The 17,483-nt window shown below is 43.2% G+C and overlaps 2 pseudogenes; both read left to right on the forward strand.

Annotated features, from left to right (window-relative positions):
- Nucleotides 1–909: 909 nt before the first annotated feature.
- On the forward strand, nucleotides 910–11,679 carry LOC142864080 (thyroid receptor-interacting protein 11-like; annotated as a pseudogene).
- On the forward strand, nucleotides 11,587–15,649 carry LOC105870384 (thyroid receptor-interacting protein 11 pseudogene; annotated as a pseudogene).
- The last annotated feature ends 1,834 nt before the right edge of the window (nucleotides 15,650–17,483 follow it).

The raw sequence follows: 17,483 nt of genomic DNA on the forward strand, positions 1-17,483 counted from the left end.
TGCAGAGGGCAGAGACTGGGTCTGGGTTCAAACACCCTCTGTTATTTGATGGATCATAAAGGCAGTTTAACATCTTCAAAGGAAGAATAAATGACTGCACAGTGTAAAATGAACGAAGACAACCCAGATAAAATTTAGAGACATTTTGTTAGCTTAGTCAGTTTTCTATTTCTTCGACAGCAGGAAGGGTGGATTTTGGGTATCCTGGGGTCACGGCCCATGAGGACAAAGGGGCTGACTGTAGGAAAACAAGCAGCCATGAATGCAGAGGTGTCCACCAGCCACAAACCTGGATTAGGAAAAATAGTCAGCAGTAATGTAAAGGTAGAAGAGAGGGTGTAAAATGACACAAAGGTGCTCACTAGGACGAGGATTCTTTGGGTGACTCTGGACTCAGGGGAGGATCTGGGAGAGAGTTTGGTGCTATGAATGTGTTGCACCTGCTGCTTGTGCCTGCGCAGGATGCAAACCATGGAGCCGCTGGCCCAGGTCATGAGTCCCAAACACAAAACATCATAGGATGGTAACAATATAAAATGTAGGAATCTTAGAATGTTGTTGTCAAAATCTACAACAGAACAATACCCCAAATCCTTTTTGTTTGTGTTGTTTTTCCTGTTCTGCTGGCGAGTCACATTCCGAATAATAGTCGTATTTACCAGCAGGTTCAGGATCCAGCACAGGATACTGAGGGGCCCAATGCATTGAGGAGCCTGTGGTTTCAGCTGTGCCCACCTGGAGCCTGTGGGGCTGATGGTGATGGCCTGGAAGACACTCAAGAGACAGGTGGTGCCCATGCACACACCCCTGCCCACTCTGTGAGCATAGAAAACAAGTTTGCACTCAACATCGTTCAGGAAAATTTTCCTTGCAAAAGCAGCCACTGTCTGTGGGACTCCTTTAGAGACTATGATCAAGGAGTTGGCTACAGTAAGGTGCTTGAGAACCAAACCTGTGGACCGTAAAGTGCCTCTGGTGTAATAGAGGAAACTGTAATGGAAGAGCAGAATGAAATTCCCTAGGAATCCAACCGTGGTCTGTGATAAAAAGATCATTCCTATTGCCACTTCTCTGGAGGCCATTTGACATTTTCTGTCCATTGACAGTCCCATTCACGGTGACAGAATCCTGCGTGGAAACATGAGAACTGTTTTATTGTGGTAACTGAAATTCACTTTGTACTCATACCATTATGTTTAAGTAATAAGATTCTTAATAAATTCTATTTTCCTTTTATAAGAGTCTTGCTATCGTATGAAATTATATATAGACAATCTCCCCACTACAAGAGCGCTACGTTAATGTGTTACATGGAACTTTTACAACAATTCTATGAAGTGCTTCAGTATTCCCATTTTACAGGTGAGAAGATCTCAGGCACCTGAAAGCTAAATGGCATTTTTCTTTTTTCTTTAATTTCAGTATATTATGTGGGGGTACAAACATTTGGTTACATGTTGTGATTTTGCCTCACCCAAGCCAGGATGGAGGGGATGCCCTTTCCCCACACAATGTTCACTGCATCCATTAGTTGTGAGTTTACCTACCCCACCCCCAAACCCCCAATGAGTATTCCTACCACGTGAGCACCACAGTGTTGATGAGTTAGTGCCAATTTGATGGTGAGTACGTGTGGTTCTTATTCTTCCATTCTTGCGATATCTCATTTCGGAGGATGGGCTCAAGCTCCACCCAGGAAAATATAAGAGGTGCTAGATCACCATTGTTTTTTTGTAATTCAATAGTTTTCCAATGTATACATATGCCACATTTTTAAATCCACTCATGGAATGACCGGCACTTGGGTTGTTTCCACCTCCTTGCAATAGTGAGTTGTGCTGCCGTAGACATTCGATTGCAGATGTCTTTATTATATAATTTGTTTTGTTCCTTTGGCAACAAAAACATCCCAAAAGAACAAATGCTGGCGAGGATGTGGAGAGATAGGAACACTCTTATACTGCTGGTGGCACTGCAGATTAGTACAACCTTTGTGGAAAAGAATTTGGAGATACCTCATAGAGCTAAAAATAGAAATACCATTTGATCCAGCAATAGTACTATCAGGTAACTACCCAAAGTGATAAAGGCCATTCTCACTGGGGTTAGGTGATATCTCTTTGTAGTTTAATTTGCATTTCCCTTATGATCAGAGATGTTGAGCATTTTTAAATATGTTTTCTGGGCATTGTTCTGTCGTCTTTTGAAAAGGTTCTGTTCATGTCCTTTGCCCACTAAATGGCATTTTCCAAGTCAGCTTCTTGTTAAGACAAATTGGCAGAATTTGATAATATAGGTAACCAATATGCTATCTCAAATCAGACATATATATATATTTTATCATCCACTTTTTTTTTTAATATTTTTGTTCACCTTATTTGTTGTAAAGAGAACGTTCATGTGCCTGTTCTTCTCTGTTGTCATCATGGTAATTTCAGATTCAAACACAATTTTTTATTTCATTAGCTTACATTATCTATAGTAATTCAGAGGTCCAAGTCAAGTATATGTGCACTAATTTTACTATATACTCCTAGAGTGATAATCATACAATATCCAATGGAATTTATTGAATACACAAGTGATTCCATGTTTGTTTTAAAAGAGGAGACTTTGTCATCTTTTTCAAGAAGGAGCACACAGGAGAAGGACTGTGTGCATAGCAAGGGGATAGGAGACATGAGGAGAAAATATAATCGTGCAGAGGACCAACTCTCAGTACATTACAAGTAATGTATACAGAAGTTAGTATTTGTGAGTTCAAAGGGATGAGATAAAGTCACTTCCATGTCATAATGGTTAAATATATTAAAGCACATGTCCATTTTGTAAAAAGAAGGCTGGAGGTAGGGTGAATTATTCACTTACCCAATTTAAGTATTAGTAGCATGAGTACTAAACCTGGTAATGGCATTGACAATTATTACACAACAGAAAATATGATAAATATTTCAATTCTGGAAACTACTGAAAAACATAACTTTTAAAAAATATGATGGTTATGGTTCACTTACCTTTCATGTTGAGTTCATGAAGGAAAACAGTCATATACCACAATAATTGGACTAGAGATATTTTCTGTTGCCACAAAGTTATGGTTTCCATTAAGCATTTTAATATGCCCAGAATTTGCCAAAACCCTATATTTACTATTTGTGAACAGAACAAGGTAATCCAGTTAGCTATACCTTATACATTATCACAGCCGTGAAGGTCCTGTGGAAACACCTCTACCCACCCTAGAAATGTTGTCCCTGACTCCTGTAGGGAAGAGAGAGCATCTGGGAAGTGAATTCTGAAATTATTCTAGAGAACTTGTAAACCCCAAGAATCTATGACTTTATCAACATGAACAATGATGAACAGTGCGGATTACATTAAATTAAACTAGAAACAGTTAGGGACTGGTTTATGGTCTTGACCTCCATCCTTTTCCACAAGTTCAACCCATAACTCAGTCATTCTTTCCTCCTTGCATGAATGTTGTAGCGGGTCAGTTTCCAGTCTCAAAGAATCCCCTTTTCAGACTAGAACACTTACCAGAGCTCCTAATGCTCTTACTTCCCTGGAAGACTATGCCTCACAGAACAAAATATAAAATACTCACCTGAGTTTCTTCCAGTGTTGATGGACTCAGGGATCACAATCAGGTCAGCACAGCCAGTGAGTGTGTGGGAGGGGGCAGCCAGGTCTGAGAGATATGCTTTGTGATCCTGTGACCTCACCTCCCCACAGGGCTGCAGTTATCGTTTCACCTGTAGTAACAGTGACACTCCACACTGGGGAGCTAATGACATCTGACAAACTTTGTCCCAGTTGCCAATTACCAGAAACAATGGCAATTTTCTAGTGAGCATCTCTGGGGAGACTGTTTGGGAGAGGCTCTTGTTTTCCATGATCCCTGGAGGCAGACAGGGGTCCCTTGGAGAAATTAGAATATCATAAAGTGTGAGACATGTGGGGCTGACAGCAAAGCATATGTGTCTTACTGCCTTCTGTGCTTCCCTGAGGTGTTCCCCTGGGGAAAATCTAATTTTCTGCTAATCCTCAAATTCTTAAGCCAATATAATAATTAATTATGGTTAAAGAAAAAGAATCAAAGAATTTGAAAAGGGTTTGTCAACAGGTAACAGTGCAGATAAGCTGTTGCACTGCAAGAGTTTATTTGTATTGGAAGAACTTGAAATGAAATATTGATATGAAAAGTGAATAGGGAGAAATTTGTGCAAATCAATGCAAATTAACAGGTAGGTGCAGATGACATATTTTGGAAATGCATACTTTTTCATCTATTACTCCCATAGCGATAGGGATTCTAAACCGTTTAATATTATAGAAGAATGGGACACTTTTATCAAACAGATATTATACACAAACCTCCACAACTTTATATAATCCACAGAAACATTCTACTAATGAAATAATTGATAAACTTATGCTACTTAACTATTCAGGGATTTTAAAGTGTTAAATCGTCCCTATAGTTATTAGCACATTTGCATAAGGGTAATATGAGAACTTTGCCTGAATTGAGCCATATAGATTATTAGAGACATATAGAACTTATGAATGTAACTGTAAAAGTTTCAATATTAGAAGGGATTGTGTTAGAACTTTAAAAAACATTATATCATGATCTAATGCCCTTTATTCCAAGAAAGCAAGTGACATTCATCATTTGTAAATCCATTACTACAACTAGACACATTAATGGAAATGATAAAATTATCATGCACTTATTTCACAGTTTAAAAAACATATTTCTAAGAATTTATTGCAAATCATATTTAAACATAAATTAATAAGAAATTAGTGTGACATATTTCTGAAAAACATGAAAAATAGATTTGTAGCACTAAAATATGATATTACATATTTGGCAAGAAAGATTCAACAGTAGCAAGATGTCAATGATCTTTAAATTAGTTTATAAATCGAGTTTGATTCCAAAACACGTAATGTCTTATTGTTTTCTGGAGATATAAATTTTATTTCTAAAAAGAATAAAGAAAAATATCCCTGAAAAGTCTGAAAAGAAAAACAGTGACACACTCTTGATGTATTGAAAGGACTTGGAGAGTAAAATAACGTGGTGTTGACTCATGAACAGATTGAGAGAGGAATGCAATACAAAATTCAAAAATGAAATAAAGCCCGTATGGAAATGCACTGCAGGATAAATGCAGCAGTGGGGTAAGAGGGACGGAGACCTTTGTTTGTGTCACTGGAGACAGAAGCTGGAAAACACGCAGTGAAGATTTCGTCTCCCAATGTGTTTGCTTCCTGCAGGTCTGATGTTGGCACAGGTGCAGGCAGGACGTTCAATACCGGAGCAGGAGCATGTTTCCCTGTGGTCTGCCCGTGCCGTATCCTGTGAATAAACGCACGTTGTTCCCAATTCTGTGTGTTCATCGTGTGTTTCCTGGTGAGCTGATATGTTACTACTCTCACAGAGGTTTTTTATTTTTTCCATGTTTTTAAAACTTTTTCCTGCATATTGTGGGGGTACAAATGTTAAGGTTACATATATTGCCCTTGCCCACCCCCACCCCCAGCCCCTTCGAGTCAGAGCTTCAAGCGTGTCCATGCCCCAGTTGGTGTGCATAGCATTTGTTATGTATGTATATACCCAGCTCCTCTCCCTACCTGCCTGACACGGGATGAGTGTTATTCCTATATGTCCGCTTAGGTGTTGATCAGGTAATACCCATTTGCTGGTGAGTACATGTGGTGCTTGTTTTTCCATTCTTAGGAGACTTCACTCAGTAGAATGGGTTCCAGTTCTATCCAGGAAAATACAAGAGGTGCTAGATCACCATTGTTTCTTGTGGCTGAGTAGAACTCCATGGTATACATATACCACATTTTATTAATCCACTCATGTATTGATGGGCACTTGAGTTGTTTCCACAACTCTGCAATTGTCTCACAGAAATTTATCATGTGAAAATGGCCCCATTGCTCCGGAACCTTGGGGACACTCACATGTTGTTTCAGTAGCTTCTTTCAGTTGTGTGGCATTTGTTTCCCCTGCCCTGGACCCACAGGAGGTAAGAGTTGCAGACAGACTAGGCAGGGACCAACGGGGTAGGGACTCAGGGAGGGGGAACCTCAAAGTGGAATACTGTTAATCGATGTGCCAATCTGAAACAACCAGAAGACACTACACTTTTTCAGAAATAAAATTGGGAAAAAGTAAACAGAATTGGTTTTGAGAAACAAACACAATTTTCTTCAGAGGATGTGCTATGATAAAAGCATATAGATATTCTATGCCCGGCTTGAAACTTTTTGTTAGGGAAAATCTTACTCTAGGGTAGAAATGGACTTTGTGTCAAAGATGAAGAGACACACACCGAAAAGCCAATGAGAGGCAGGGCCCAGGAAGACCGGAAGCTCCAGCATCCTTGGCATAAATTGGGAGATCTGGGGGGGAGGACAGGCACCCTGGGATGATGAAGGGGGTTGCTGCAGACACTGTTGCTGTTTTTTTGAGTTTTGCGATTTTTGTGGGTGGTTGTATCTTTCCCTGACTGTCCTACCTGTGATCAGACACCTGGGGCTCAGAGATGACTTGTCAGCATGTGGCTGTCATCATTTTCCATTGCTTAACATAATATGGATTCCTTTAGTCTGAGAAATATTCTTTTTTTTTTTTTTTTGTGACAGTGTCTCACTCTGTTGCCTGGGCTAGAATGCCGTGTTGTTAGCCTAGCTTACAGCAACCTCAAACTCCTGGGCTCAGGTGATCCTCCTGCCTCAGCCTCCCGAGTAGCTGGGACTACAGGCATGTGCCATCATGCCTGGCTATTTCTCTCTCTCTCTCTCTCTCTATTTTTAGTTGTCCAATTAATTTCTTTCTATTTTTAGTAGAGATGGGGTGTCGCTCTTGCTCAGGCTGGTTTTGAACTCCTGACCTTGAGTGATCCACCCGCCTTGTCCTCCCAGAGTGCTAGGATTACAGGCGTGAGCCCGGAGCCCGGCCTATTTCATTGTTTTAATTAAACTTGACTCTTAGTTTCATTAACCCATCAATTTCTTTATTAGAGTTCTGGAAATTTTTTATTTAGTTCATTGATCTGAAAGTCTTCAGAAATCTGTGTTCAAGAATACTTGTTGGACCTAAGATTCTTGTAGTCGAAAATAAAAAAAAAAAAAAAAAAAGAATACTTGTTGGAGTCATTTCCATTTAAACAAATTTTAGACTTTAACTGATTCCACATGCTGTTAGAGAAGATGTAAAATAATAACTGTATAACAATAACTTAGAATAGCTATGATTAAAAATCTATTGACAGTTCCCAAAGGACAAAGAAACTTAGTGACTTCTATTACATGCAGCATAATAATATAACAACCAGAATCATCAGACTTTTATAAATTTATTATAATTTTTAGTATGGTCACATTATAAACTATTCATACAAATTTAACTTTAGAAAATATTTAACATAATAGTCAAAATTATGACTAATGAAATAGAAGATATATGAACTTGTATAATTCTTTTAAACATTTATATCAGTAACATACCCATAAATGTCATTGAAAAATCTAGTATCACTTATCATATGACAATGTCTCCCATACAATTTAACAAATAAGCCGAATTGTGTAATATCACTACACGAGTTCTGAGATACATTATTTGAGGTTTTCCAAAGGCCCAAGTGGAAAATACCAAAGGTAATCTTAAGTCAAAAATACTTAATTTTTGAGTCCTTCTCAGTGCTTCATCATTAGAACAGGCCTCCTTCATATCCTGTCCTGCAATTCTACTGTGACTTTGATGAAATCAACAATCCCCATATCTCGGGCCACTACTCATCCAAATCCCTTAAAATCCCTAGCCCTGAATTCCTCAGGGAGGCAGATCTGAGGTTTCATCCCACCTCTGCGTTTGGCTGTAGATCTTGTGAATAAACCTCTTTCTCTGCTGCAACATGGTGTCTTGGCGTATTAATGTGGTGTGCATTCCTGGTGCAGTTGCACTGGCAGGGCCCTTTTAGCTGTCTCTTTCTCTAGTTCTCCCAGGAAAACTTCCGGCTGGTCTACTGTTTCACTTCCTCTTAATCGCTTATCATCTAAATCTGTATTTTCTTTGACAGCGCTCTTCAAACCTGTGCAAGCTCTGTTCCAAGTAAAGGCAGTCTCCTTGGGAAAACCTGCCTAGCTCTCTGTTATGGCCTGCCCCTCCTCCTGGGCAAAACCTGCACCTAAGCACTACAGCTTGGAGCAGGGACCATGGCCTGGTCTCCCAGTGTGACACCCCTGCCCTATAAGTGGGCATTAGGTGGGATGGTAGTCCCCAGTCAGCTTGGTTTGACTCTCATAGAACCTCTACTCTATAAGCAAACTGGGATAGGAGTGATGGAAATACAGTATTCTAAGCCACCACACTTGGAGTAGAGTTTCTATCCTATGAGTGAGGTGAACTACAATAAAATCCTAAACCCTTTGCTGACTGAACAGACCCCTCATGGTGAAGGGGACCCCAGAGAAGCCCTAAAACTGAGTTTCCAGCCCTGATGGGATTGGAGGTCAGACATGCCTCGTTATACCCGCTCCCTTGCTAACGATCATTGGGCTTTTTTGTAAGGGCTACATAGAAACCAATCTCATGGTCCAGACCAGCATTCTTTCCTGACGAGGGACCACCCACCATGCAGTGGTGCTACTAGTCTGCAGAGCATGCACAGAGAGGGGATTCCTGTCCTTGCTTCACCATTTTGACATAAAAGGGTGGCCTTTTCTGAACATGGACCCCATAAAAAGGGGGCAAAACTTAATTGTGCAAGCACATGTTTCTCTTTCATAAATATTCATGACTCCTCCTATAGCTTGTTGAATAAGTACATCTGGCCATCCCACTCAGCATAGATTTCAGTTCCCTTTGTTCCTGCCTCAAACATGTGTTCCTGGCATCTGGCTGGGGCCAGTTTTCCAGCCTGTCGGAATGGCCACCCAAAGGCTGCAGCCCTTTATGAGAAACAAAACTCTCCTTCCCAAATTATGAACCTCATTGTTTCTTCACTCAGTGCTGGGGGCCTACTGATGGGAAGGAAGCCCAGGTTTTCTCAGCCACTCCTGCCAGGAATACAGAGCTGGGGTGGCAAAAGAGGCTGCTGTCCTGCCCCTCACAGGGTGAAAGCATAGCCCTAGCCCAGGAGCTGTAGGGAAAGTGAGTCCTGTCTTCTCTGCTCAAGCCCTGCCGAGCAGATCCTCTCTTGCACCGAGCTGGGTGAGGAGGATGGAAGCAGATCACGGCTCAAATGCCACAAACTCTCTGCTCTGAATAAGAGTTTCTTCATTTCTTGTGTGCCCTTAGGAAAATTTCTGGAGGCTGTAACTGGTTTGTTGTTGTAGTTTTTTAATTTCACCAATTAAATTATTGTTCCCTTGGGAGGAGAAGGGTGCAGAAAGGCGTTGTAGGAGAGAAAGCATTTTATTTGAATGAGAGGGAGGAGAGGGAGCATTGCGGGCAGGGGGAATAAACCAACCACAGGAGTGAGGAAGGAGGGACCTGGAGAGGATTCCTGGACTGACTGGGCTGCTGCTCCGAGACCTGGAGGTGCCACTGCATGGACAGCTCAGAGGTCGGTGTGGGAGGACCTTCGGTGTCAACCTGACAGATCTGGTCTTTGGATAATAGGGAACCTCTGAAAGCTTTGAGTGAGGGAATAACATGATGGAAATTGTATTTTATGAACAAAAACCTCCACTGTATGCTGTGTTTGCTTTGATGTATCAATTGTTTGTTTTAAAATAATTTATAAGTATTTCTCTAGAATATTTTGAAGAATTCAGCAGAACTAAGTTGCAGTTAGTTAATTCACTTCAGATCACCCAAGTATTTTTGCTGTCATTAGTGTTTTTAATTGACACTTAATAATTGCACATATGGATGGATTACAGTGTGATATTTGGACGCATGTATACAATGTCTAATGAGCAAATCAGTGTAATTACCATATCCATCCCCTCAAATATCATTTTCTGTGTTAGAACCATTTCAAAATCCTGCCAAGTCTTTCAAAACATACAGGACACTGTCAATCTTGGTCACCTACAGCGCTATGGGACACCGCGCTCCCAGGCAGAACTCGCCATTGGTGGGAGCCCCGCCCCGCCGGCGTTGCCTAGGAACCCGCCTTGTGTCGTCACTTCCTGAGCGACTCAGGCTCGCGCAGGCGCGGTGAGAGGACACTTGGCGGGACCATCCCGCAGCGACGGGCGCTTCTCTCCGAGGGAGCGACCCGGCGGCTCTCCACACCCTCAGCAGCGTCGCCCCGGCTTGGGCCTCGGCTGCGGCCTGGGCCGGTCTCCGGTCCGTGCGGGGCGGCCTGGCTCCCCTCCCGCCGCGTTTCGAACCTTATAAGGGACGCGCTGAGGGAGGCAGGGAGGACGGCCGGGAATCGCCTCCCTCCAGGAGAAAGGACGCCGAAGCCGTCGCGCCGTCTTGAGGTCGGAGAAGGGAAGGCCGGGGAGGCTCCGCCCTGATGTGGAAGAGGAGCGGGAAGCACCACAGCTTCAAATAAAGCGGCCATCCGCAAGTTACCGACGCCCACCGGGACGGGAAGAGGGAGAAGCCCGCGCCTCCGAGCCAGGCGGGCTGCGCCCAGGGGCCGCTGCTGAAACTGCGTCGGCCGCGCGGCCCGCGGTCGGGAGCTGGAGCTGCAGCCACTGCGCCAGCCTCGCTGGGCTATGGGCTCGGTCATCCTGCTTCAGCTCTCCGTGACGATGACAGCAATTAGCACAAGCTCAACACAGCCCAGGGCAGCTTTGAGATACCAAGGGTCTTCTTTTAGGAAATCAAGATATTTCATTCCAGCTCTCTTCTAGATCATCCCTTACTCCCCAGTCAGCAGAGTGTCTTGGAGCGAGTAAGTCTGATGTCTCTACTGGGTCTTCTAAGTTTCTTGAGCAAGAGATAGAGTAGCTTAGGGAATCACTGCAAGAAAAAGATGCAACAACTACAACCGTCCTGGAAAATAATGTCAGGTTGTCTAAGTTGATTGCTGCCACTGCAGAGCTGGAACAACAAAAAATATGAGCAAACTGATGCAGACATTAAGCAGCTGAAGGACAAAGACGATATTTTACAAAGATTGCTTAAGGAAAAAGACCTCTTAATCTAAGCCAAAAGTGATCAGTTACTTTCTTAAAATGAAAATTTCACTAAACATTTAAATGAAAACAAACTTTGAGGCCAGAAGTAACAAACTTCAAGGAGAGAATATTAATTTTAGGAACAGACATTAGCAAACTAGAAGTTTGCTAATGCAATGCAAAGTTCAGGCCATAAAGCCAGGGTGCAGGTACAGTCATTTGAAGAACAATTGAGTGCAGTCTCCAAGCAGAGGGATGAAATTGCACTGCAGCTTTCTGTCTCTCAGGACCCAGTGAAGCAGCACCCTCTGTCACCAGCCAACCTGCAGATGGTACTAGAGCATTTCCAACAAGAGGAAAAAGCCATGCATTTGCCTGAGCTAGAAAAGCAAAAACAACTCACAGCTGATTGGGAGAGAAAGGCAGAAAATCTGGAAGGAAAAGTCACATCATTACGGGAACATTTGGACAAAGCAAATGTCAGCATTACGACTTACAGGACAGTTAGAGCTAAAGGAAGAACAAATTGAAAAACTTAAAAATCAAAATGAGCTCCTACAAAAAGTGCTGGATGATCTATAAGAGAAGGCAATGAAGTTAGTTAACAGCACAGATGGCAAAGTGGACAAAATTCTAATGAGAAACCTCTTCACTGGACACTTCCGCACATCAAAAATCAGCGTTGTGAAGTGCTACAACTGATGGGAGGATCCTGGGTGTCAGAGGGGAGGAAATGGAGCAGTTGTTTGATGAAGATGGAGGCGGTGTTACCAGGCAGATGACCATGTGGCTTACAGGAGGATCAAACAGTGTCCCTGACACACCTTTGAGGCCAAATCAGCAATCTGTGTATTTAATAGTTCTTTTTCAGCACTTTTTGCTAAATTTCTGGAAACAATATCATCTATCTATTCCATCACTGAAGCTTTCTGTCCACATTATGAAACCTCTAGATTCACCAGGAAGGAGAAAACTAGACACAAACGGGCCTGGGAATTTTAAAGATACAACTGAATCCAGGTGTGGGAGGAGAGCGTATGTACATCCATTCTTGGCTCCCTGCTCTGCAGCTGTGCCTTTTAGTAACCTGGCTGTACTGGTACCTGGTGGCCCTGATGTCTTCTTTTGAAACCCATCTCAGACATTTGGCCATGTTTTCCAGACCCGTATCTCTCACCAGATTCAACAATCTAGTCAAAATAGATTAATGACTTGAATTTAAGCCTGGTAACTCTAAAACTACTAGAAAAAAAATTAGAAAATGCTCCACGAGCTTGATGTGTGCAAAGACTTTTTTCAGTTAAGATCTCAAAAGCATAGGCAGCCAAAGCAAGAGACAAATGGGATTACATCAAGCTAAGAAGCTTCTGCACAGCAAAGGAAATAAACAACAATAAGAAGAGACAACCCACAGAATGAGCAAAAATATTTCCAAACTATACATCTGACAAGGGACTGATAAGCAGAATATATAAGGAGCCCCAACAAGTCAATAGGAAAATAATAATAATTCAATTAAAAATTGGCAAAATATCTGAATAGACATTTCTGAAAAGACATACAAAGGCCAACATGATATGAGAAAAAAATGCTCAACATTACTAAACATCAGAAAAATGCAAATCAAAATCACAGTGGGATACTTTCTGAGCAGCAGGTGAGGAACTGGTGGGTGGTGGTGAGCATTTGGGAGGTCCTCAGGAAGGTGGGGACATGCAAGGGGTCACTGCTCTGGGGGGAGGCACCAGGGCCTCCTCCAGTGTCTCTAGCCTGGCTGCCCTGGTGGTGCCACCTGCAGGTCTCATCCAGGCTCAGGGCTGACTCACATTCACACTGGTGGGGCAATGGAGGGACAGTTACAGCAATATGAATGCTAGCTGAATGCAAGGCTGTAACATGAAGTAAAAACAGAATATAGAATTTCTTCACATATTCCTATAAATCTGTGAAAACTGATTTTGTGACTGGTCAGTTTGGGATTCCACAGTGGAGGCAGAGGAAGGGAGGAGCCTGAGATTCCTAGGATTGATACTGAGTCATTCAGGAGGGAAATGCCTGGGAGGGATTCGTGGGCAGTTACCTGTGTAGGGTTTGGGCAGGAGGATTTCCTGGGCATCTCTGGGCCCCAATAGTGAAGATCCTTCCATGTCTGCATTCTTCCTGATCCAGAGCTACCCTTTTGGGTGCCATGGCCCACCTGCCTGTTACCCAATGGCTCCCAGCAACATCCCACCTCCTGGTCTACAAGTTCTTATGTAATTCTTACCGCTTGGCGGATTGATCTTAGTGAGTGGATTCTACCCAAGATAATATGACAAAAGTGATGAGATGTCACTTCCAAGATTGAGTTATGAAAGTCTGTGACTTCTGTCTTTCTATTTCTCCTCTCTCTCCCTCTTTCTCTCTCTCTGTCTCTCTTCCCCCACCCTCACTAAGGGAAGCTGAGGTATTATTAGTTGCCCTATAGAGAGACCCCAGCAGCAAAGAACCAATGGAAGACCTGGCCTACAGACAGAAAAATATTGAGACCCGCAGTCCAAACTGAAACCTGCTGATTACTGGTGATTGAGCTGGGATGAAGATCCTGCCCAGTGTCCCCTCAGTTGAGATCACAGTGCCAGCCTCCCTAGAGGCCTTGAGGCAGAGACACCCAGCTGAGTCATGCCAGGATCCTAAAACGCACAAATTTTCTGATAATTATAATGCTTGTTGTTACAAGCTGTAAGTTTGACTATTGTCACTAGCAATAACTATTATTACATTGTAGAGTCTTCCAGGCCCTGGGGTGTGGCCCTGCCCTCCTCCTTCCCTTCCCTCCTCTTCTCCCAGGCTCCCTCCAGACACACCGGATGCCTTTCTCACCTCCTCTGTGGCCAAATTCATTTATTGTGAAGTCTCTGAAGAGTAGACCTTCCCTCTTAGGACAGTGTTCCTAGATTGTGAGGGGGCTGCCTCCTCTTGTCTTTCTGATCACAGCACAAATGTCACCTCATTGAGTCTTTTCACACCTGCGTGCCTAGTGGCCCCAGCTCTCTGTCCCAGCACCTGCTTTGTTTCACTAGAGCACTTGGTATCTCTCCCACATGCCTCTGCTTTCGTGAAGTTGTACATCTCCCCGTGCAGACCTCAAGCTCTTTGAGGACAGGGACCATGTTCGTTACATTCATCATTGCATCCAGGCCTAATATCGCCCCTGCATAGGGTGACAACTTGGGGCACAGTTGCTGTGAGTAAATGAGGTGATTTTGGGCCCCCTTTTACCCCTGAGCAGCTCACACTGTGGAGAGGAATGCTGGTAATGAAGGGTGCATGTTGAGTCCCAGTAAGGGGACACAGCAAAGGAGCCCCCATGTTACCAGCGCCAGTTGCTCAAGTAGAACACAGTAGGCCTTGTCTCTCCCTGGTGTCCCCTCATTGCCACTCCAGCACAAGGATAGGGAGTGGAGCAAACAAAGTACACATTTGTTTGTGTGTCCTCAAGGTAGTGTCTCTCTCTGAACATTGCAGGGCAAGTGAGTGCGACTTACAGGCTCCAGGATATTGGGAGAGACCTTGGAAGCCTCCCCTTCTCCCTGTTTGCCTCCAGTGTTCTGGGGTGTGCAGTTCACTCCCAAGGCCTCCTCGGCCCAACCAGGTCAATGACTCAGGCCCCACTCACAAATGAGGACCCTGAGGCTCTGATAGGGACAGTCTTGTCCCTGGACCTCAGAGATGTGGTCCAATGCTTTTCCACATTCTGTACTACCTGGGCACTTAGTTCTACAAACTCACAGGCTGCTCTCTGCTCTGAAGGATCTCCAGGGAGTAGAAACCATTTTTCCCAAGGGACTGGCAGCACAGTGGGTAACTGATGAAGAACTAAAGCCAACAGATACTTCTTCAAGCCTCTGGGACCTTTGAAGTCACCAGGCCAAGTGCCCAAATTTACAGGGGAGGTATTTGAGGCTTTTTCCCATGCAGCCCCCTCCACATTAAGTAGGGGTCATCCTAGTTCTACATAGCAAGAGCTGTAAACTCAAAACCCCAGAAGCTGCCATCTTGAGGCTACCGTGGTTATGGCCCAGCCCAAAAGACTCTGGGAACCTTGGAGACCCCACTCCTGGCATGTATTATATATATTTGCTAAAGGGATATTTTTCATTTGTCAGCAAGAACAGAGAGATGCCAATGAAAGAGCACATAGAGGAACACTGCAGACTTCAGAAGGTCCTATTTTTGGGACACCTTAGAAATGGAGGGTGTGCATATTCCAGTTCATATAACCACAAAGAATTTCCTCTTAAATATTCACTGTGTGTCTCTTCCCTCCAAATTTACTCCCTTTTGTCTGGATGAAACCAGCCTAAATAAGAAGGATCTGACAGAAAGAGCTGCCTGGAAGAATGTTGATCTTATAAGTTCAACCTGTCTTGGGGCTGGCTGGGGATAAGACAGGACCTGCATGCAGAATGCTGGCCCTGCAGCAGTTCTGCCGTTTTAATTTTTTTTTTAAATATAAAAGACTAGGGAGGTACAGATGTTTTTATTACATGGATAGCTTGTATAGTGCTTAAGTCAGCCTTTTGTGTTCCGGTATCCAGAATACTGTTCATTGTACCCAAAAGGTACATTCCTCGCACATTCCTCCTCCCACACCACCCCCTTTTTGGTTTCCAATATCGTATATATCTCTCTGTGCCTGTGTGTACCCGTAATTTAACTCCCACTTATTAGTGAGAACATACGGTGTTTGGTTTTCCATTTTTGAGATACTTCACATAGAATGATGGTCTCTGGTTCCATCCAAATTGGCTGCAAAAGACATTATCTTATTCTTTTTATGACTGAGTAGTGTTTCATAGTGTGCATATTCACCACATTTCCTTTATCCACTCATGATTGCACGGGCAGTTATGTTGGTTGCTCATCTTTGCAATTGTGAATTGTGCTGCGATAAACATTTTAGTACAGGGTGGGGAGCAAGATGGCGGACGGGAAAAACTGCCAGCCAGAGTGTCCCTGCAAAAAAGACAGATTTTAGAAGAAAGTAGAAGAAATAAGCAATCAGACAAGCATACATCAGACGAGGGTCAGAAGGAGGGGTACCTGAGACTCCAGGAGACTCCACGGGAGGAGGCTGCAGAGGAGAACTGGAAGAAGAGCACTCCCGAGAAGCTTGGAGACCAGCGACAAGGGTCCTCACGACGTGACCTACTGACAGCCCTAAAGCAATCAAGGGCCCACTCCCACTTCTGTTTCAAGCCAAGCAAGCAAGAACAAGATGAATATAAGCAACCTCTGTTCCATTGGAAGTAATTCTGGAATCAAGGCCCACTTCCAGGCCCAGGAGCCAGTGAGCTCCCAAATAAAGTGACATTTCTATGTCACATCTTGAATTGTCTCCATTTCCAGCCAGATTGAAGATCCAGTGCTCAGAGATGAGGGAGAGGCACCTCCTAGTTCCCACCGGCCTCCCTTCTGCTGCCTCTCCACTGTCTATACCCCATAAGGGGTGTGCCAGGCTGGCTGGCTTATACCCGCTTGGGAAGAGCTGGTGGCTAAATGTTTGGGAATTTTGAGAGAAAGTTGTTAAATATATTTATTTAACAATTAATTGATGTAAGCTTACCACTAAATAAATTATATTAAAAACAAAAACAAGAGAACATTTTAATACAAGTTTTTTTGTTTTTTGTTTTAAGTAAAATGACTTCCTTTCATTTGTGAGGATCCTGAGCCCTGGGAATGCTGGGTCAAATGGTAGGTCTACATTTAGTTCTTGAGGAATCTCCACAGTGTTTTCCATAGTGTTGTGCTAGTTTTTAATCTCACTGAGAGTGTATGACGTTCCTTTCTCTCTGTTTCCTCACCAGCATCTATTGTTGTCTGACTCTTTAATAATGGCCATTCTGATAGGTGTCTTATGGTATCTCATTGTAGTTTTAATTTGCATTTCCCTGATGATTAGTGATGTTGAGCATTTTTTCATGTTTGTAGTCCATTTCTGTATCTCCTTTTGGAAGACTTCTGTTTGTGTCTTTTGCCCACTTCTTAAAAAATTTATTCAGGATATTATGGGAGTACAAACATTTTGGTGACATGTCATGCATTTGCACTGCTGAAGCCAGGGCTACAAGCATGTCCCTCCTCCATACAGTGAGTTCTGCTTTCATTAGTTGTGGGTTTACCCCTCATCCCCACCAACTGGCACCCTATGAGTATTACTACTATGTGAAGACCTTAGTGTTGATCAGTTAGTACCAGTTTGATGGTGAGTACATGTGGTGCATGTTTGCCCATCCTCATGATACCTCACTCCGAAGGATGGGCTCCATATCTTGGGTAACGTAAGAGGTGCTAGATCAGCGTTGTTTTTTGTAGTTGAGTAGTATTCC

Source organism: Microcebus murinus, chromosome 24, assembly GCF_040939455.1.
Source record: "Microcebus murinus isolate Inina chromosome 24, M.murinus_Inina_mat1.0, whole genome shotgun sequence".
In the NCBI taxonomy this organism is placed as follows: Eukaryota; Metazoa; Chordata; class Mammalia; order Primates; family Cheirogaleidae; genus Microcebus; species Microcebus murinus.